The 21,968-nt window shown below is 38.5% G+C and overlaps 1 protein-coding gene across 4 annotated transcripts in view; it reads left to right on the forward strand.

Annotated features, from left to right (window-relative positions):
* Positions 1–21,968, forward strand: part of Immp1l (inner mitochondrial membrane peptidase subunit 1) — a 64,283-nt gene that overhangs the window by 11,002 nt on the left and 31,313 nt on the right. For 2 of the 4 annotated variants that reach the window (XM_063284593.1, NM_001399643.1), the window contains exon 3: positions 7,188–7,297. The exons of the other annotated variants lie outside the window; for them this stretch is intronic. The gene's annotated coding sequence lies outside the window, so the exon portion shown is untranslated. The remainder of the gene's footprint in view (positions 1–7,187; positions 7,298–21,968) is intronic. 4 annotated transcript variants of the gene reach the window in all.

A 21,968-nucleotide genomic window follows, 5' to 3' on the forward strand; every position in this document is an offset into this window, starting at 1 on the left:
ATAGTCAGCAGCAGGGAAATCTTATCTCTTACCATTTCCTTTAAGCTTGAAACAAGAGACTTGAAAGACCAAGATCCTATTCTGTCTTTACTAAGTTTATCCGTCACTTTGACATGTTTTACCTCAGCCCCTGCCCTAGTGCTGCATGTACAGTTCCATGTAGGGTAGGAACCGTTCTCATTTACTTTGCATTGCTATGGGAAACACCCCGACCAAAAAGCAGTTTGGGAAGGAAACACTGTGTTTGGCATACTTGTCCTTATCACAGCCCATCATTGAGCAAAGTCAGGACAGGAACTCAGGCAGAAGCAGGGGCAAGAACCATGGAGAATGCTGCTTACTTTCTTGCTCCTCATGGCTTGCTCAGCTTGTTCTTACGTCCCCCAGGACCGCCTGTCATTTTCCATGATGGGCTGAGCCCTGCCACCTCAATCATTAAAATAGAAAAAACTTATCCACGGGCCAATTTGATGGAGGCAGTTTCTCAGTTGGGGTTCTCATTTCCCAGATGACTTGTGTCAAGCTACCAAAGCAAAGGACTACTAGGACAAGCTATTGAAAATGCATGAATGCCAACACAGTATTGCCCAGTGGCAATTTAGTTTGAACATGTAATGTTTTTCTTAATCAGTTATATCCAAATATTGCCTAACTATTCAACGTGTATCAGTAGAAAAATTTAAAATGTTGTATTTTTCCATGTTTTATATTGTATTCACAATTCCTAGTGTTGTATATGTTAGTTTTAACTGGTCACATTTGAAATATTCAACAGCCACAGGGGGCTACACAGTGTATTATACAAGCATAACAATATATCATGACAAAAATACATATTTTTTGCATTTCTTACTATTTTTCTAATAATATGCTCAAGGTATCTAAAGAATATAAATGTGCTATTAAAATGAATTATGTTTATTTACAGTTCTGTCAATTATAGCACTGAGCAGATAATCAGAATTATATTACATGACTCCTGAGTACTGAGCAGATAATATGTAGATAGGCTTAAATATAATGTGATGAAGGCTTAAATGTGCTGTGATGATATGATGGATGAGGGATATTCTTCAGATATCATGGGTAAATGAAACGTAGCGAATAAAACCTTCACTATACATTTCAAATATAATAAAGAGCATGTTTTACAGCAATCACACAAGCAGTTTTAATATTTTAAAGAAAAAATAACTCCTCCTTTTATACCCTCAGATTTTTTTCAGATGGGTGTTGTATAAATGGATAGGAAGATTTCTTTTTATATGTTTGCTTATAAAATGTTTTCTAAATAGTTCTAGAATTTTTTACATTGAAAATTTTCCATATGGTATTATAAAGAGACATTATTTCACTGAGATATTCTTTTAAATATGCAATTATGAATTATAAGACCATAAGTAATAAGAGTTGATTCAACATCTTAGTTATGAAACGATTAGGGGAATTTGCTTTAAAACCATGGTGTAAAGCTGGGTGGTAGGGGTGAAGGCTTTTAATTCCAGCACTCTGGAGGCAGAGGCAGGAGGATCCCTGTGAGTTTGAAGCCAGCCTGGTCTACAGAACAAATTCCAGGACAGCTAGGGCTACACAGAGAAACTCTCTGTCTTGAGATCTAAAAACCAACCAAGCAACCAACCAAACCCGTGTACCTACTTTATAAAGAACGTAGGCCCAGGTTGGCTGAGTGAGTCCGCACTACCGAGCATGTACTGTCCTTGGCATAGGACCCAGATTTGATTGCCAGCAGTCAGGTGGTTCACAGCCACCTAAGCCCCAACCTCACAAGTCCTACCTCACCAGTCCTGAAGCTTTCTTTTGACCTCCATGTACACTTGCACTCATACGTATACAGACACACACACACACACACACACACACACACACACAATTAAAGATAATAAATATAAATCTTAAAAATGTAGATGTCAGCGTAAATAGCTGACCTGCTAGAATATAGCTTAGAGAAAATGATGCATTCGTGAGTTCGTTGAGTTTTTTTCCTGCTTTCTGAATTTTGAATAATATGACTTAATCTTTACACAATTTAACTTTTATGTAGGTGTTAGGCAATGCCTGTTGTATTCTTTGAGTCACTTAAATTTTATTAACTACTCTCTGTGACTTTTGTATTTAAAGTGCTGACATAAAATGTTAAACCCCTCTATAAACAATACCTCTAGTTTCTTGGAGATGATAAATCCATCCATTGATTTCCTAATTTTATTATGTACACAGTCAATTGTAATCCAAGATTACAGCAAACAAGATGTTAATTTTTAAGACATAATCTATGTACATTTCAATTATAGAGCATGATGTTACAGAAGCACAGAATAAAAAGGAGTAACATTTGTGCTATCCTCACAGGAGCTGTCAATAAAAGATGTAATAGGGGATTTAGGACTCTGGAAATGGCCAACTAATTTATGTGAATCTATTTTATTTCAGCTAGAAAGGCCCAGCTCTCTCCCGGCAGTGCATATTGTGCAGCACAGGCTGCGTATACAGAGCCAGGCGGCTGCATATGGATAGTCCCTTGATATCATTCACTTGCTGTGTAATCTTATTATGCAAAGTTCTAATCTTCACCTAGAATGAATGCCTCTGGGTCAGAAGATAGTCATATCAGGGTTTTTGAGGTCATGTTTTGTGATCCTTAGCTTATTCTTCTAAGTAGGGCTGGGATTTAAAGGGTATTCCCCAGACACTAGCAGAGATAGACAGCAGACCCTGCTGCCTTTTTGGAAGACAAGACCAACATGAGGTCCCTGGTAGGATTAAACTTGATTTGTAGCTGTAGGATTTTTTAACAGATGTATTATTGGACAGGGAATAGGGGGCCACCAGCACAGCAAAATTGAATCATGACTGGCATTCTCAGGGAGTGTGCTGCCTGCTAAAACAGCAGCTGCATGTGGATTGGACTTCTTTCAGGTGAAGCGACTTCCAGTCATTTGGAAAGGATGGGATGAAAAGGAACCTTGGTGATAATTTTGATGTCTGCAAGATTTAGTACCAGTGTAATGGGATTATCGGTAACACCTTCACTGCAGAAAAAGCCACCTGGCGTTATAACTGGCAGCAACTGAGAACTAATCCTTTCCCATCTCTTGGATGTCATTCACGAAGCTCAAAGCGATTTCTGCCCTGCTAGCTGTGATTAATTTTATAAACAACAACAAAACCAGGTGATCAAGGCAAAGAATACATCTTTTATTGTAATATGTAGGTGTAAGTGATGTGACTTACAAACTCTGTAAAACATAAAACTGAGCATCGTATGGTTCAAAGTTTATTAAACTATCCAAATATAAAATTTGTTTGGTGATGTTTTATACTTTTTTAGTTGAGTGACCAAGTAATTGCTGTTATTAAAAGTTTGTATGTGATATTAAATATTAATTTAAATACTTTTTATTGTTTTAGACATGGGGTCATTATTGATATGATAAAATGTATATTAATGTAAGAAATTAAAAATAATTTGTTTTGACATACATTTTACCTGTTTTTAATTGTTTGAGTTGCTGATGACAAACATTTAATAATTTAAAATATATAATACATATTATGATATTTAAGTAACATTAGCTCAGACTGTTGATGAAATGGCTCTTTGTGAGAAATACATGATGTTACCTTGACCAAGACTGAGAATAGTTAATGCAGTGTTGAGTGGCTGTTTCTAGATATCAGTGGTTCTCAGTCTAGCTTTCTTTCATTCAGCACATGGAGTAGTCATTTGCTCTAGAATCCGTCCACTGCTTAATTTTTTAAAACATTTTATTTCAATCCAGAACCTTATCAAATACTTTGTTTGGAGGTGTTAATTGTTTTAATATTCTTCTCTTGATATTATTCGGAATAAACTGAGAGAAAATGAAGTGAAATTACCCCATCAGTCACCCAAACAGTATGCACCATAACTGCCAAGACAAGAAAAGATAATTAGTGTTGTCAGTGTTATGATCTCAGAGTGGTTAATTTAAAAATATTTATTCATAGGACTTGACTTTTATCTTTTTGTGCTTCTTGATCTAGTAGCTTTGCATTTCAAAAATAGATTATAAAAATGCATTTTAGATGTTTTAAACTTTAAATTTTAGCTGACTGTGGGTGACTAACATACCTTCATGATACTGTCCAAGTAAAGCACACTCACTCTTTAGACCCACCACTAGCATCTACGTGCACATAGTGCCTCTCATCTCCATATACTGTCTTTACTGGAAAGCCGTCAGGTAGAACGTAAGTGTGAATAGTGTTCGGCCCACTCTCCCTGCGAGCATGTCATTCTTGCTGGATTTGGTGTGACCAGTTTCAAGCTCCTACATTGTAGGTGTGCTTCTTCATTTTACTCTGAAATGAATGGGTAAGAAAGTCAACACTGTTTCACCTAAACTGGGTATTTTTATAACTGGAAAAATTATTTATTTAAAGTTTTAATATGAGAAAAAGGTATGTATGAAAAAAAGGTACTGAAATCTTTCTTTCAACATCATGAAATTACTTGTACAGGTCAGGTAGTTTACCACCATTTCAGATAATTTTCTGTTTTAGTTAATAATACTCTGATTTTTTTCTAAAGTATCATTTTTAAGACAAAATCTCAAAGTTTGCTTTTATTAAGCACAGCAGGAATTTGTAATTGTAGTCAAGCTATTTATTAAGAGGCTCTTCAGTCTCCTTTTCTTCTTCAATTTTAGATATCATTCATATTTTGTTATAATTTCTTTTTTCTTAAGGAAACCCAAAATAAGTACATCTTAATTAAATTCAACATGAGCATGTAAGGTCTTCCCAATGGTATCCACTCTTTTGCATGAATACAGTTTATTTGAATGTAGCACTCTGTTGGTAATGTATACATTTGATTCATCTTGAAAAGGCAGATGCTGGCTTGATTTGCAGCAGTGATGACACATGATAATGTATGTGAGAGTTGAGGTATTTTGCAAGACAAAATAATGGGATATAAGGTACAAGAAATGAGAGGGATATTTAAAGGGATGTTAGATTTAACAGAACAATATCCCAAACATTGCCCCTGCTGCCCATTCCCACTCCCTGCAACCCTCCACATAAAGTCCTTCCTCATCCCCCTTTATCCTCTGAGAGGGTGGGCCCTCCCTGGTGTGTCAAGTCACTGCAGGATTAGGGGCATCCTCTCCCACTGAGGCCAGACAAGGCCGCCCTGTTGGGGACTCCAAGGTCAGACTACAGCTTTAGGGACAGCCCCTCTCCAGTGTGGGAGGACCCACGTGGAACTGAGCTGCACATGTGCACTGTGATTGATGAAAGTGACTAATACAGTATGTTATAGACCTCAGAGCAAATTTTAACCAATGAGGAAAATTTCATAGAATCATCCTAAAGTTGACAGTTTAAAATAAATGGTTAAGTGTTATGTTTCTGAAAATATTGAGCAGGCTTCTATGGCCTCAAATGTCAGCACAAAGACCTTTTGGGCTTCCTTCCTAGAATTTGTTAAAACTGTATTTGCTTAAAAGGATTCATTACTAGGGTGAGAGCATGAGAATCTGAGTTATGATTTATTAATTTTGGTTGATATTCAATTGCGAGGTTATTTTGATGCTATAGTCAAAGTCAAAGTGCGTTCATTGCCTTCAACCTGAGAAGGATGCTGGATTTTTTTCCTCTTGAAATACAATAAAAAGGCTTAATAAAATTTTCATAGATTGTGGGATCTGAGTGTTCTGTATTTGTAGTTTTTGAACATGAGAAGAAAACTGGACAAAGCTTACAGTTGATTTAATATTTATAGATTTGGTCAATTCATGAGCAGTCCTAAGGGTGATTTTGCTATAACAGGAGTTTGAGTTGTTCTGGTGGAGAGGCTGCTGTGTGAACGTGAGTGACTGAGCCATTGAGCAGGGCATACCATGCAGCATACATGTATCTTGATGCCTTTTCTCTCTCCTTGTCAGAGTGACCTCTATTAGGACATAAGGGGACATATATTTTATGGTTGCTTCATATTCATCCTTGTATGGGAAAACGTGGCTTTTAAAGTAACTTCATATCTGATATGTCAAAATAACTTTTTTCTGGCCCAAATGAAAGTAAATACAGCAATAGTTTTGTTTCTGAGAAAGGGTCTCATGTATTCCAGGGTGGCCTTAAATTCCTGACATTGAACTCCTGCTCTGTTCACCTCCTGAGACCCACCACACCCTGCTCACTTTAGGCTAAGATTAACATTTTTATAACTCGCAGTAGGTCCTCTTCCTATATCTGTGCAGTAATGCTAACAAAATAATATTAATCATTGCTTTAGTTGGCTTTCAAAATGCCCAGAAACCTGTATACATGAAGATTTCTCCCCAGTGTTTGATACAAAAATACCTTCTCAAAGAATTCCATATCTAAGTCATCATTTATGGACCAATTTTGCCTTTGGAAAGTCTGAAATTACTCAGTCTGTTTCAGCCCTTTGGTCTTCTAAACACTCAGTTAAAGGAATCTCTTAACGTGTGTCTGGCTTCTGCAGCTCACTTTGTTCAGTTTTTGTTGCCAATTTTACTGTCAGGTCCAACTCCTCTTTTTTCCCTGTCACTCTTTATTCCCTGTATCTGATAGTTACCAAAACAGTTCTATCACTGTAAGTGAGAGAAGGATAGCATTGGAGGAGAGTGCAGGGCCAAATGGCTCTGTATGCTCTGAATTATGGGAATAGTTCTCAAAATCTCTGTCCCTGGCTTTCTTCATCTGTAAAATGAGATGCCTGGTTGTAAGTTACCTCTGTAAAGCAATTACAGCAGTGCCTGGCACAAGCAAGCGTTGCTGCTTAAGGACTTGATGCCTGGCATTTTCTCATATAAATGTATATAGCGATTAACTGTGTGCTCCAGCATACTTACACATCTCTTATCAGTAATGTAGAATAATGTGGAAAGACACCAAGCTTTGCTTCCTTCAGACCAACATTACTTGAATTTTGCTATATTACTAGGGAAGATCATTCTGTATATCTCTTGCTATATTAAGTGACAGTCACCATTTATGAACACTTGTTTTTCTTAGCTTTCCCACTAATTATTTTAGTAAATATGTATTTTTAAATGAATTGATTCAGTATCTTAATGACATAAATTTTTATGTCATTAGTTTGTAGAACATAAAAATATGATAGGGAATAAAAGATACCATTTTTTGTTTCTTAGGTAGAATTAGAATTTTGAAGCACAGCCTTCAAGGCACAAGCCTGTAATCCCAGTTACTTGGGAAGTGGAAGCAAGACATTTGCAGATTCAAGGCCGGCCTGGGCCACAAGGTGAGTCAGGTCCAGCCTTCCTCAACAAATTAGTGAGAATGTGCTTCAAAGTCAAAGATGTTAAAGTATCTGAAGTTATGTGTACCTCGGGCTGTGTGCTTGCCTAGCGTGCTTAGCTCCCTAGGTTTAGGTTTGAATGCTCACTCTCCCCACCTCCTCACAACACAGCTAGGCTATAGTAAATTATGTAGCATATAGTAGTGAAGCCTACTGAGGCTAGATGTGGCCATTAACTTCCTTGAGAATTGATAACAGTGGCTTTCAAATGTTAATTTGCTTTAGTTCTTTTTTTTTTTTTTTTTTTTTTCTCGGAGCTGGGGACCGAACCCAGGGCCTTGCGCTTCCTAGGTAAGCGCTCTACCACTGAGCTAAATCCCCAGCCCCTGTTAATTTGCTTTAGAGTCACCTGGAGGACTTGTTCATGTAGAACACTGAGCCACATTCCCAAAATATGTGGTTATATCTCTTGGGCTCACCCCCAGTAATCTGTATTTATATTTCAAAAGTTTGCCAGTTGATGCCATTTTCTGCTTTGGGGGATACACTTGGATAATTTCTAGGTTTATGTCTTAGTATCCTGATGGGATAAGTAGACTAATAGCCCTCTAAAGACCTCTATTTCCTAATCACTGAACCTGTGGACACTTTATTGTTCATGGTAAAAAGATTTTGAAGATAGGATTAAAATAAAAACATTGATCATCATAGATTACTGTGAGATGAATATACTTATAAGTGTCTTTGTAAGAAAGAGAATGGGGAGGGACCATTGAGTGGTGGAGAAATGCAGGGTTTTGAGAGTGAAGGGAAGGAACTGAGCCAATGAATGCTGGTTTTTACCTAAAACATCTGGAAAGGACTTAGAGCCTTGTTAACACCTTAGTTAATCCAGTGAGGTTCATTGTGTAGTTCTGACCTGCAGGCTGTGAGGTTATATACTTGTACTGTTTTATGCTCTCAACACCACTTATATGCTAGTAACAACACATCAGTAACTAATCCTTAGCTTACTAGTTGACTTTGTGTCAGGAATTCTTGATTTCAGCTCATGATTGAGGAAACAAAAACAGGTGAGACAGTTGCTAGCTCACTTTTTTAAAAGACTGAAAAGCTACCAACATCTGAGTCCCTTCTCTACACTTCCAGTCTGGGACTGAGATGAGGGAATGGTGTCATTCACAATTGGCATAGTTTCCTACTTCAATATAATCAACACAATCTTCCACAGACATGTCCACAGGCTAGCCTAACCTAGACAGTCCCTCATTGAGAATCTTAAGTGATTCAAGATTGTGCCAAGTTGATAAAACTTAACATTGTATAGCTAGGAAGCCATGGGAGCAGGCCTGGAACAACAGTGGGGTCGAGGGGTGTCCAAACCCCAGAAATCTTATCCTGAGATTGGCAGGAGCAGAATTGCTGCCCCATGCCCCCAGGCCTGCACATCTCAGCATATGTAGTCTGGGCCCCTGATCTTTGCCTCACCATAGGAGGTTATATAGCTGGTAGCCAGGTTAAACTTCCTTTCCCCTTATAAGGTCACACCTAGCAGCACCTGAAATTCCTATTCGTGCAAATAAGGCATCCCCAGCAGCTTGGCCTTGGCCAATGATGCACACTCCCCAAAAGTTTAAATAGCCTTTGTGCCCCCAATAAATGAAACCAGGTCTCAGAAGCTGTCTGTTCCATGGTGTGTGTTCCTTGCCTATGTACTCACCACCAAACAAGATCTTGCCTCCACTCGCCCACCTGACTCCCTCCAGTCCAACCTGGTGGTATAAAATGGGTCTGGCTACCCCAGGGGTAGAAGTGAACATGGGGCTTCAAACCAACCTGTGCTCTATTCTTTTCTTTCCTTCAGATTTCTGATACTTCTTGTTTCCTTCATTGTCTACCTGTTTTCATGTTTTAGTTCCCAATTTACATACTGGTTCACTTCATCTTTTCTTAGGCTGAATCTAATCTTCTTAGTAAATTTATATAATAATTTATATTGATTTTTATTTTGAGGCAGTCTCACTGTGTAGCACTTTTTGGCCTTATATTCAAGATCATCCTGCCTCAGCTTCACAAATTTTTGGATTTTGAGAGTATTTCATAACATGCTTAAAATCTTTGACTCAATCTCATTTAAAGGTATAATATCCTAATTATAAAAGTAGACAAATGGCTTAAATGGTCATTGTTTTCAAAGATAGACAAATGGCCAATAAGCATAGAAAAATATACTTAACATTATTTATTAATTAAATGAAAATCAGTGGCACAGTTGAGATATCAATTCATGTTTATTAAGATGAAAATAAGAAAAACATGGATATTATGAGGTGTTGTTAAATATGTGGAGAAATGGAAATAATTGTGTATTTCCAGTAAAAGAAATATCCAAAAGGTTGCAGCTGTTTTGAGAAGCAGTTTAAGAGTTCCACTTAAAAGTTCAGCAAAGCATCACCATGTGGCCACAGTTCCACTTAAAAAAACAGAAAAAACTGTTTCTGACAGAACATGTGCATCAAACATTAAAGTTTATGTAAACAAAGTTTATGGAAACATTGTTGATAATTGGAAAAAATCACCATCTAAAAGTCCTGATGAGTTGATAAATAAAGTCTGTTTTCGTTGGATTATTTATTGTCTCTCTCCTTCCTCCCCCCCCCCCCCATCTCTGTTGCTGACAGAAGCAACTTCAGGGTAAAATGGTTTGTTGTGGTTCACAGCTCAGGGTACTGTCTATCATGCCAGGGGAGTCATAAAGAAGGAACTTAAAAGCAGCCGGTAACATAACCCACAGTTAGGAAGCAGAACAATGAATGCATGGCATTGCTGCTTAGTCTCGTTCTCCATTTGTACAGTCTAGGATGATCCCCTCTGGGGACCTCTGTATTCATTTCTCACACTGTTAAAGAAATATTCTTTATAACTTATCCAGATTTGTAGTTGCTTTGTTTTTACTGAGAACATTAGCCTTTTGCAGCTACTGTCACAATGGCATTGAATGAAGTTCTTCTGCTTGACTTCTTGTTCAATACTGTCGTACCACTTTTTTTCTTTCTCTCACCACTGGTCTTATGATTCCCCCTCTCTCTGTATCTTTGGAGTATTATTGTCAGCTCTTGTCTTAGTTACTTTTCTATTGCTGTGACCAAGGTAACTTAAGGAAGAAAACATTTACTGGGGCTCATTGTTCCATGGCGTGAGCCCTTGACCATCATGGCAAGGAATGTGGCAATAGGCAGGAAGTCATGGGACTGGAACAGTAGAGGAGAGCTTACATCTTGATCTACAAACATGAGGCAGAGAGAGAGAAAGAGAGGGAGAGGGAGAGAGAGAGAGAGAGAGAGAGAGAGAGAGAGCGAGAGCATTCAAGTATGCCTTTCTCATTCAAACCTCCACAGTTCCCAAGTGTGTAATAAACTTGTTTATGAACTCGTGCCATCTTTTTTCCTCACTGTAGTTGTTCTCAACTATGATAATTCAGTATCTCAGGGGCCATAAAGAAGTGTTTGGAAACATTTTGACTTATCACAGATTGGAAAGAAAGGACTGTCGGTAGCTAGAGGCCAGGGATTATTCTTAAACTTGTAATTCTCAATTACAATTCTACCCTAAATAAGTTATCAACTCCTGAGATTTAAAAAAACAACCAAACAAACAAAACCCAAACTCTTTTGCTTGCCTACCTTAAACAGCACTCTTTTCTTTTTAGCAGCTATCAAATATTGATTGCTCTTCAGCCAGGGGTTATTAGTCTTTGTGCCTATGTCCCATTTCCATTCTGGGATTTTGTCTGGCTTGAACTTGCTCAGGCTCACACATGCTGTTATAATCTCTGTGATTTCATGTGTATTTCATCGCTGGTATGTGTGGAATCATGTATTTTTATGTAGTCATCCACCATCTCTGGATCTTAAAATCTTTCTATCCCCTCTTCTATGATGATGACTGAGCCTTGGGGAAAAGAGTGTGATATGATATGTATCTCTTGTGCAGGGCCAACCACTCTGTAGTCTCTTGTTTTTCCACACTGACCAGCTGTCAGTCTCTGTGTCATACTGTTTTCCACAAGAAATGTCTCTGATGAGAGTTAAGAGATGCATTAATGTGTGGATATAACAGTAGGTCATTAGGAGTCATTTTAATACTATCTCTGTTTGTTAGAATAATAGTACTAGGCTCTCCATTATGGCCTTGGAACTATGTAGACACAGACCGGTACTTGACGTGATAACAGACCCCGGTGACGGTGGCCTTCAATCTAAGCAGGAAGTGGTTAGTTATGTCTATGTCTCTAACATTTATGTCGCTATTGTGAATTACTCTAGCTCAGGGGTCACAGCTGGGTAAGATTAATGATCGCTATCTTCTGATAGCTTACACAGCATCTGAAATCAAGCCAGGGAGGATGGTCCAGGTCTACAAACACTGGATCTTTCCATGTTTTATGATATATGTGATTGGCATCTTCAGCAGTAAGGCCTTACTGCCAACTTCTGGAAGGTAACCAGGAGCAATGGCAAGATCCTGTGATGTCCGGTGGTCTGTGGGACTCCACTGGCCAGCAACTCCGTGAGAAGTAGCCCATTCCTGGCAGTAGGGTTTCTAATTTCCATAGCTAATTTTTTCTCAGATTAAATATGTATTATCTTCATGTCCATATCTATATCCCTCTTAAACAATATTAAGTTTTTATATTTTTCTTTTATTTTAAAGTGATATTTCACATGAATTTTAAATGTTCGATTATGCTACAAATCTGATTCCTGGAGCACCTCTTGAGCTTTTTGATATGTTTTTGGCACTTAGACGCACATGGAAGAAAGGACTCTGTTCCTGGAAACACACACACCAACAAAAGCTGAAAAACAAACTAGGTTCATAAAGTCTCATTATTTCTTTGTTCTCGGTTATTTCTGCCCTAACCTGGCTATAGCTGCTAATGTTAGTAGAAAACAGACCTTTATTTTAGTTACTATATTTTAGTTTTCTGTGGTTTACTGAAGAATATAATCCTCATTGAAAAAGGAATTTTTTTTCCAATTCTTTGTCTAAAACCTTCCTTAGGTTTTAGTCTCACATACATCTTTTTATATATTTTACAAACATATAAAATTTAAGGTGGTTAACATGGTGCGTGGATTTTTTGGCCCCAAAAATGTAGGATGATGTCATTAGGCAGCAAGGCAGGTCCAGGATAAGGCGAAGCTTATCATTGGATAGCTGGTGAAAAGTTTTGGAAGGAGGGAGGAAGAGGAGGGGGGAGAGAAATCGAGATGGAGAGGACAGAGCAGGGTGATCCAGATCCAGGTGGACTAGGTCAGTTTTATCTTGTGTAGGTGGGCGGTTTCTATATTAATTGGCAGTGAATTTATTCTGTGGATGTATTGTGGATTGAGAATTTAACATTTAAATCTAGTTGTTAAAGACAAATTTCTAGAGCTTTGATTTTTACCAGTCTACAGGGGATATGAGCAAAGTTCCCTATGGGCAGAGAGGCAAACCTAAGAGAGACAACCTCTCTCAGTTCTGGAAACTGTGCTAGGCTACAGAATGCCTTGGGATAGATAGCACGCCATGGTGTCATGCTAGAAAGGCCTGTGGAATTCAGTGCGTGTGTGTCAGGCATGGTAACACCCCACCAAGGGGACAGTGTGTGAAAGTGGCTGGCAGGAAACAGCTGGAGCTCGTGGCTCCCACCAATCCCCTAGGAGTGGGAGCCGGTTCCACTGATTTTTACTTTTACTGCAACATGACCAGGCCTAACCTATGTAGCTAGCTAGACCTCCACTTATCTCATAGACTTGGTATGTGAGCCATCCATGATTCTTTCTTCTTCTTTATGATTTGTTTTCCCTCCAGATGTTCTCAAATAGACCAGTTTTGGTTCATCTCCATTGTTACCACTACATTACATGTACCAATGCATTTTACCTGCCCACTGCCCCATGCCCATTTCGGCTCTTATCCTCCACACAGTTCTTTCTCTACACAACAGTGAGAACAATCCTATACAATCCTAATACAATCAGAGCAATTGTATTATTCTGCTTAAGACTGGACAGTGGTCTCCTATTACTCTTGGAATAAAATCCGAATTTCTATGAGACTTCAATTGACTTTCCTGTCACTCTAGTATCATTTACATTTTTCATTGATCTTTTTCTGTTCAGTTCAGTCTCCTGCATACTGTTGACTTTTAATTTTCTTTCTTTCTTTTTTAGACTTTCATTTTTTTTCTCCATCTTTATTAACTTGAGTATTTCTTATTTACATTTCAATTGTTCTTCCCTTTCCCGGTTTCCGGGCCAACATCCCCCTAACCCCTCTCCTTCCCCTTCTATGTGGTATTCCCTTCCCCATCCTCCCCCCCATTACTGCCCTTCCCCCAACAATCACTTTCACTGGAGGTTCATTCTTGGCAGGACCAAGATCTTCCCCTTCCACTACTGCTCTTACTAGGCTATTCATTGTTACCTATGTGGTAGGAGCCCAGGGTCAATCCATGTATAGTCTTTGGGTAGTGACTTAGTCCCTGGAAGCTCTGGTTGGTTGGCATTGTTGTTCATATGGGGTCCCAAGCCCCTTCAAGCTCTTTCAGTCCTTTCTCTGATACCTTCAATGGGGGTCCCATTCTCAGTTCAGTGGTTTGCTGCTGGCATTCGCCTATGTATTTGCCTTATTCTGGCTGTGTCTCTCAGGAGAGATCTACATCCAGTTCCTGTCGGCCTGCACTTCTTTGCTTCATCCATTTTATCTAGTTTGGTGGCTGTCTATGTATAGGCCACATGTGGGGCAGGCTCTGAATGGGTGTTCCTTCTGCCTCTGTTCTAAACTTTGTCTCCCTATTCCTTCCCAAGGGTATTCTTGTTCCCCTTTTAAAGAAGGAGTGAAGCATTCGCATTTTGGTCATCCTTCTTGAGTTTCATGTGTTGTGTGCATCTAGGGTAATTTGAGCATTTGGACTAATATCCACTTATCAGTGAGTGCATACCATGTGTGTTTTTCTGTGTTTGGGTTAGCTCACTCAGGATGATATTTTCCAGTTCCCTCCATTTGCCTACGAATTTCATAAACTCGTTGTTTTTGATAGCGGAGTAGTATTCCATTGTGTAGATGTACCACATTTTCTATATCCATTCCTCTGTTGAAGGGCCTCTGGGTTCTTTTCAGCTTCTGGCTATTATAAATAAGGCTGCTATGAACACAGTGGAGCACGTGTCTTTGTTATATGTTGGGGCATCTTTTGGGTATATGCCCAAGAGAGGTATGGCTGGGTCCTCAGGTCGTTCAATGTCCAATTTTCTGAGGAACCTCCAGACTGATTTCCAGAATGGTTGTACCAGTCTGCAATCCCACCAACAATGGAGGAGTGTTCCTCTTTCTCCACATCCTCGCCAGCATCTGCTGTCACCTGAGTTTTTGATCTTAGCCATTCTCACTGGTGTGAGGTGGAATCTCAGGGTTGTTTGATTTGCATTTCCCTTATGACTAAAGATGTTGAACATTTCTTTAGGTGTTTCTCAGCCATTCGGCATTCCTCTGCTAAACAATTCTTTGTTTAGCTCTGAACCCCATTTTTAATAGGGTTTTTTGTCTCCCTGCGGTCTAACTTCTTGAGTTCTTTGTATATTTTGGATATAAGCCCTCTATCAGTTGTAGGATTGGTAAAGATCTTTTCCCAATCTGTTGGTTGCCGTTTTGTCCTAACCACAGTGTCCTTTGCCTTACAGAAGCTTTGCAGTTTTATGAGATCCCATTTGTCGATTCTGGATCTTATAGCATAAGCCATTGGTGTTTTGTTCAGGAAATGTTCTCCAGTGCCCATGTGTTCAATATTCTTCCCCCTTTTTCTTCTGTTATTTTGAGTGTATCTGGTTTGATGTGGAGGTCCTTGATCCACTTGGACTTAAGCTTTGTACACGGTAATAAGGATGGATCGATCTGCATTCTTCTACATGCTGACCTCCAGTTGAACCAGCACCATTCGCTGAAAATGCTATCTTTTTTCCACTGGATGGTTTTGGCTCCTTTGTCAAAACTCAAGTGACCATAGGTGTGTGGGTTCATTTCTGGGCCTTCAATTGTATTCCACTGGTCTGTCTGTCTTTGTACCAATACCATACAGTTTTTATCACTATTGCTCTGTAATACTGCTTTAGTTCAGGGATAGTGATTCCCCCAGAAGTCCTTTTATTGTTGAGGATAGTTTTAGCTTTCCTTTTTTTTTTTTTTGTTATTCCATATGAATTTGCAAATTGTCTAACTTTATGAAGAATTGGGTTGGAAGTTTGATGGGGATTGCATTCAATCTGTAGATTGCTTTTGGTAAAATGGCCATTTTTACTATATTAATCCTGCCAATCCATGAGCATAGGAAATCTTTCCATCTTCTGAGGTCTTCTTCAATTTCTTTCGTTAGAGGTTTGAAGTTCTTATCATACAGATCTTTCACTTGCTTCGTTTAAGTCACGCCGAGGTATATTATATTATTTGGGACTACTAAGAAGGGCGTCATTTCCCTAATTTCTTTCTAGTCTTGTTTCTCTTTTGTGTAGAGGACAGCTACTGATTTATTGGAGTTAATTTTATACCCAGCCACTTTGGTGAAGGTGTTTATCAGGTTTAGTAGTTCTCTGGTGGAACTTTTGGGATCACTTAAGTATACAATCATATCATCTACAAAGAGTAATATTTTGACTTCTTCCTTTCCAATCTGTATCCCCTTGGTCTCCTTTTGTTGTCTGATTGCTCTGGCTAGGACTTTGAGAACTCTATTGAATAAGTAGGGAGAGAGTGGGCAGTCTTGTCTAGTCCCTGATTTTAGTGGGATTGCTTCAAGTTTCTCTCCATTTAGTTTAATATTAGCTACTGGTTTGCTGTATATGGCTTTTACTATGTTTAGGTATGGGCCTTGAATTCCTCTTCTTTCCAGGACTTTTATCATGAAGGGGTGTTGAATTTTGTCAAATGCTTTCTCAGCATCTAATGTAAGGATCATGTGGTTTTGTTCTTTCAGTTTGTTTATATAATGGATCACGTTGATGGTTTTCGGTATATTAAACCATCCCTGCATGCCTGGGATGAAGCCAACTTGATCATGATGGATGATTGTTTTGATATGCTCTCGGGTTCGGTTTGCAAGAATTTTATTGAGTATCTTTGCATCGATATTCATAAAAGAAATTGGTCTGAAGTTCTCTTTTTTGTTTGGTCTTTGTGTAGTTTAGGTATAAGAGTAATTGTGGCTTCATAGAAGGAATTCGGTAGTGCTCCATCTGTTTCAATTTCATGGAACAGTTTGGTTAGTATTGGTATGAGGTCTTCTGTGAAGGTCTGATAGAATATTGCACTGAACCCGTCTGGACCTGGGCTCTTTTTGGTTAGGAGACTTTTAATGACTGCTTCTATTTCTTTAGGAGTTATGGGGTTGTTTAAATGGTTTATATGTTCCTGATTTAACTTTGGTACCTGGTGTCTGTCTAGGAAATTGTCCATTTCCTCCAGATTTTCAAGTTTTGTTGAATATAGGCTTTTATAGTAGGATCTGATGATTTTTTGAATTTCCTCTGGCTCTGTTGTTATGTTTCCCTTTTCATTTCTGATTTTGTTAATTTGGACACACTCTTTGTGTCCTCTGGTTAATCTGGCTAATGGTTTATCTATCTTGTTCATTTTCTCAAAGAACCAGCTTTTGGTTCTGTTGATTCTTTCTATGGTCCTTTTTGTTTCTACTTTGTTGATTCAGCTCTGAATTTGATTATTTCCTATCTTTTACTCCTCCTGGTTGTGTTTGCTTCTTTTTGTTTTAGAGCTTTCAGGCATGCTGTCAAGCTGCTGATATATTCTCTCTCCTGTTTCTTTCTGCAGACGCTCAGAGCTATGAGTTTTCCTCTTAGCACAGCTTTCATTGTGTCCCATAAGTTTGGGTATTTTGTACCTTCATTTTCATTAAATTCTAAGAAGTCTTTAATTTCTTTCTTTATTTCTTCCTTGACCAGGTTATCATTGAATAGAGCATTATTCAACTTCCATGTATAAGTGGGCATTCTTTCCTTACTGTTATTGCAGACAATCTTTAGCCCATGGTGGTCTGATAGCACGGATGGGATTATTTCTATCTTTCTGTACCTGTTGAGGCCCGTTTTTTGACCAATTATATGTACAATTTTGGTGAAAGTACCATGAGTTGGTGAGAAGAAGGTATTGTTTTAGGATAGAATGGTCTATAAATATCTGTTAAATCCATTTGGTTCATGACTTCTCTTAGTCTGTCCGTGTCTCTGTTTAATTTCTGTTTCCATGATCTGTCCATTGATGAGAGTGGAGTGTTGAAATCTCCTACTATTACTGTGTGAGATGCAATGTATGCTTTAAGCTTTAGTAAGGCTTCTTTTATGTATGTAGTTGCCCTTGTATTTGGAGCATAGATGTTTAGGATTGAGAGTTCATCTTGGTGGATTTTTCCTTTGATGAATATGAAGTATCCTTCCTTATCTTTTTTGATGACTTTTGGTTGGAAATTGATTTTATTCGATATCAGAATGGGTACTCCAGCTTGCTTCTTCAGACCATTTGCTTGGAAAGTTGTTTTCCAGCCTTTTGCTCTGAGGTAGTGTCTGTCTTTGTCTCTGAGGTGTGTTTCCTGTAGGCAGCAAAATGTTGGGTCCTCATTGCATATCCAGTTTGTTAATCTGTGTCTTTTTATTGGGGAATTGTGTCCATTGATTTTGAGAGATATTAAGGAATAGTGATTGTTGCTTCCTGTTATATTCATGTTTGGATGTGAGAGTATGTTTGTGCTTGTCTTCTCTTTGTTTTGTTGCAAAATGATTATTTTCTTGCTTTTCCTGGGTGTAGCTTGCCTCCTTGTGTTGGGCTTTACCATTTATTATCCTTTGTAGGGCTAGATTTGTGGAAAGATATTGTGTAAATTTGTTTTTGTCATGGAATATCTTGGTTTCTCCATCTATGTTAATTGAGAGTTTTGCAGGATACAGTAACCTGGGCTGGCATTTGTGTTCTCTTAGGGTCTGTATGACATCTGTCCAGGATCTTCTGGCTTTCATAGTTTCTGGTGAAAAGTCTGGTGTGATTCTGATAGGTCTGCCTTTATATGTTACTTGACCTTTTTCCCTTACTGCTTTTAATATTCTTTCTTTATTTTGTGCGTTTGGTGTTTTGACTATTATGTGACGGGAGGTGTTTCTTTTCTGGTCCAATCTATTTGGAGTTCTGTATGCTTCTTGTATATTTATGGGCATCTCTTTCTTTAGGTTAGGGAAGTTTTCTTCTATGATTTTGTTGAAGATATTTACTGGTCCTTTGAGCTGGGAGTCTTCACTCTCTTCTATACCTATTATCCTTGGGTTTGATCTTCTCATTGTGTCCTGAATTTCCTGTATGCTTTAGACCTGTAGCTTTTTCCGTTTTACATTATCCTTGACAATTGTGTCGATAATTTCTATGGAGTCTTCTGCTCCTGAGTTTCTCTCTTCTATCTCTTGCATTCTGTTGGTGATGCTTGTATCTATGGTTCCTTGTCTCTTCCTTTGGTTTTCTATATTCAGGGTTGTCTCCCTTTGTGCTTTCTTTATTGCTTCTATTCCCATTTTTAATTCCTTCGCCTATTTGATTGTGTTTTCCTGTAATTCTTTCAGGGATTTTTTTGATTCCTCTCTATAGCCTTCTACTTGTTTATTTATGTTTTCCTGCATTTCTCTAAGTTAGTTCTTTCTGTCTTTCTTGAAGTCCTCCATCATCACGATCAAATGTGATTTAAAATATAGATCTTGCTTTTCTTGTGTGTTTGGATATTCATTGTTTGCTTTGGTGGGAGAATTGGGCTCCGATGATACCATATAGTCTTGGTTTCTGTGCACAGGGATCCTGGATAGTGCTAGGCGTTTTCCTCTAGAGTCAAAAATGTGGGCATAGAGTAGTCCCCTCTGGCTTCCCAGGCGTGTCTCGTCTTTTAATTTTCTTATGTTTTCTTTTAGAACCTAACATCAATGGCATTTGTCTTAGAGAGCTCATTCCTCATACATCATAAACAGATGACTCATTGTTTTTAATTACTTTATTAATTAAAGAAAGTATTAAATTTTCTTTTTTAATTAAAGAAATTATTTAATATATTTATGCTTTTGTTTTCTTTGTGTGTGTGATATCTGCCTCAGTAAATCATAAGCTTCATGAAGATAGGCACTGTGTTCACCACTGTACACTGCTGAATGAACTTCCTTTGCTATGCTTGGAGCATAGAATAGTGTGATTACAGTTTGTTAAATGAATTAACTTGAAGACACACTGTCTTCAAACAAAGGGTTTGTTCTAGAAAGGTTTATTCAAGCTATATTTGGTGGCCCATACATAATCTCAACAATTAGGAGGCTGAGGTCTGTGCATTATAAATTCAAGGCTAACCTAGGGTATAATGAGAACCTGACCCGAGTGTTGTATTTTACAAAGAAAGTTAAAAAGACATTATAGTATAACTTCATATGCATGTAGCCCAAATTTAAAATTAACATTTTCCATAGTAACTTTTTCTTCTTCCCTGTATATGCATACTATCTTAGTTAAGGTCATTATTCATGTGATAAAATGCCATGACCAAAAAGCAAATTAGTGAAGAAAGGGTTTATTAGGTTTGCACTTCCACATCATAGTTCATCTCAAAAAAGTGAGAATAGAAACTCAAGCAGGGCAAGAAATTAGAGGAAGGGACTAATGCAGGGGCCATGGAGTAGTGTTGCTTACTGGTTTGATTTCTCCTTGGGGCTTGCTCTGGCTTTTTTTTTTTTTTTTTAAATAGCACCCAGGACCAACAGCCCAGGGAAGGCATCACACACAGTGGGGTGGGCCATCCCCCATCAGTCACTAGTTAAGAAAATGCCCTACAGGTTTGCCTATAGCCTGAGGCTTTTTTTCAGTTACGGTTTCCTCTTCGGATGACTATCTTCTGTCCAGTTAACATCAAACTAGATAATATACACATGCACACACGTGCACACACACAGGTTTATAGGAATTAGTTTTTATCTGTTTGATCAATAATAGAAGTGAACTGTATGAAAAGATATGACGAATCTGAGTCATCGTAAATAATCAGTGTTAACCGACTATAAACAGCCTTCTGTCTAGCATAATGTTAAGGAATTTAATGTTTGGCTGAGTTTGGTGATACATAGCAGTAATTTCAGCACTTGGAGGCCTGAGGCAGGAGGATCATCATTAGTTAAAGATAATCCTGGACTGTAGATTAAGACTCTTATTTCAGCATTCCTCCCCAACAAAAAGAAAAAAGAGAAAAAAGTAATATTATACAGACTTGGTAGCACATCCCAGGTCTTGGGAGAAGGAGGGAGGATTAGAGGTTCAAGGTCAGTCCTGACTGCTTAGTGAGTTTGAAGCCAGCCTGGACCACACAAGATCATACTTTTGTGCACAGTATCACTTCCCCAGTGTTCTGATAATGTTCTTTATAGACCGACCTTTCCTTTCTGGGCTATAACTAAGGCTTTTCCATTGTACTTGAGTGCTGTATACTTTACAACAGTACTCTACCTATTTTCTGTTTTGATTTTCTTTTATTCATTTTTTTCTTTCAACAAAGCATCTTGCTATGTAGCCCACACTGTCTTGGTCCTTTGTATGTATCCAGTTTGGCTTCAAACTCAGTGCAGTTCTCCTCCCTCAGTTTTCCAAGGACTGTGATTTCAGGAATGCTGCTGATAGGCCACACCGAGGAACTGTTTGCTTCTTTGCCCCCTTTTCATTGAATGTATGATTTTTTTTTAAGTCTTCAAGCTGGTTGTCTTGGATATGTAGACTAGCTATGTCTAATATCTCAAATCTAAACTAGATATTGTTTGGAAAAAGTATCATTTAGATGACAGCATCGTCCCTCATGATGCAGACTGTACAGTAGTCTCGGTTCTTCCTGTTTATAGTGTTCCGTTTGACCTTTTGTTCAGGAGAGTGTTTGCTCAGTCTCTCCCTTCCCTCCCTCCCTCCCTCCCTCCCTCCCTCCCTCCCTCCCTCCTTCCCTCCCCCTCTATCTCCTTCCTCCCTTCCTCCCTTCCTTCCTTCCGTATGTACCTACCACTAACTAGCCGCCCCGGAGGCGCTATGTAGGTCAGACTGGCCCTGAATCTCAGGGATCTCTGTTTTGCTTCCTGAGTGTGTGCTACCTTGCCTTACTAAATGTTTTTTTTCTCTCTTTGTCCCCCACCTCCATGTCTTTCTCTTTGAGATAGTATCTCTATACAGTCCTGGCTGTCCTAGAACTCACAACTCACTATCTAGATCAGATTGGCCTCAACTCACAGAGATCCTCCTGCCTCTGCTTTTCAAGTGCTAGGATTAAAAGAATACAATGCCATGCCTGGCTCTGATCTATTTTTTAATGATGTCATATTATCACAGGCACTCAGAAATTGCTCTTTCCAAAAAGCATTGACTTCTCACTGATCCTTTTCATTTGGTACATTTAAGCATATTAAATACTCCATAAGTACTTATTATTATATAATTTGCCCCCTAAAAGCTAAAAGCAAAGAGATGAGTCATTTTTTTATACCTGCATTTGCCTTACAGTCAAGCAATAGCAGGGTCCAGCAAGGTCTCTTGATATAGGCCTTCCTTTGAAGGAAAGCATTTATCCTTGAATAGA

The sequence above is a fragment of the Rattus norvegicus genome, chromosome 3, assembly GCF_036323735.1.
Source record: "Rattus norvegicus strain BN/NHsdMcwi chromosome 3, GRCr8, whole genome shotgun sequence".
Lineage (NCBI taxonomy): Eukaryota > Metazoa > Chordata > Mammalia > Rodentia > Muridae > Rattus > Rattus norvegicus.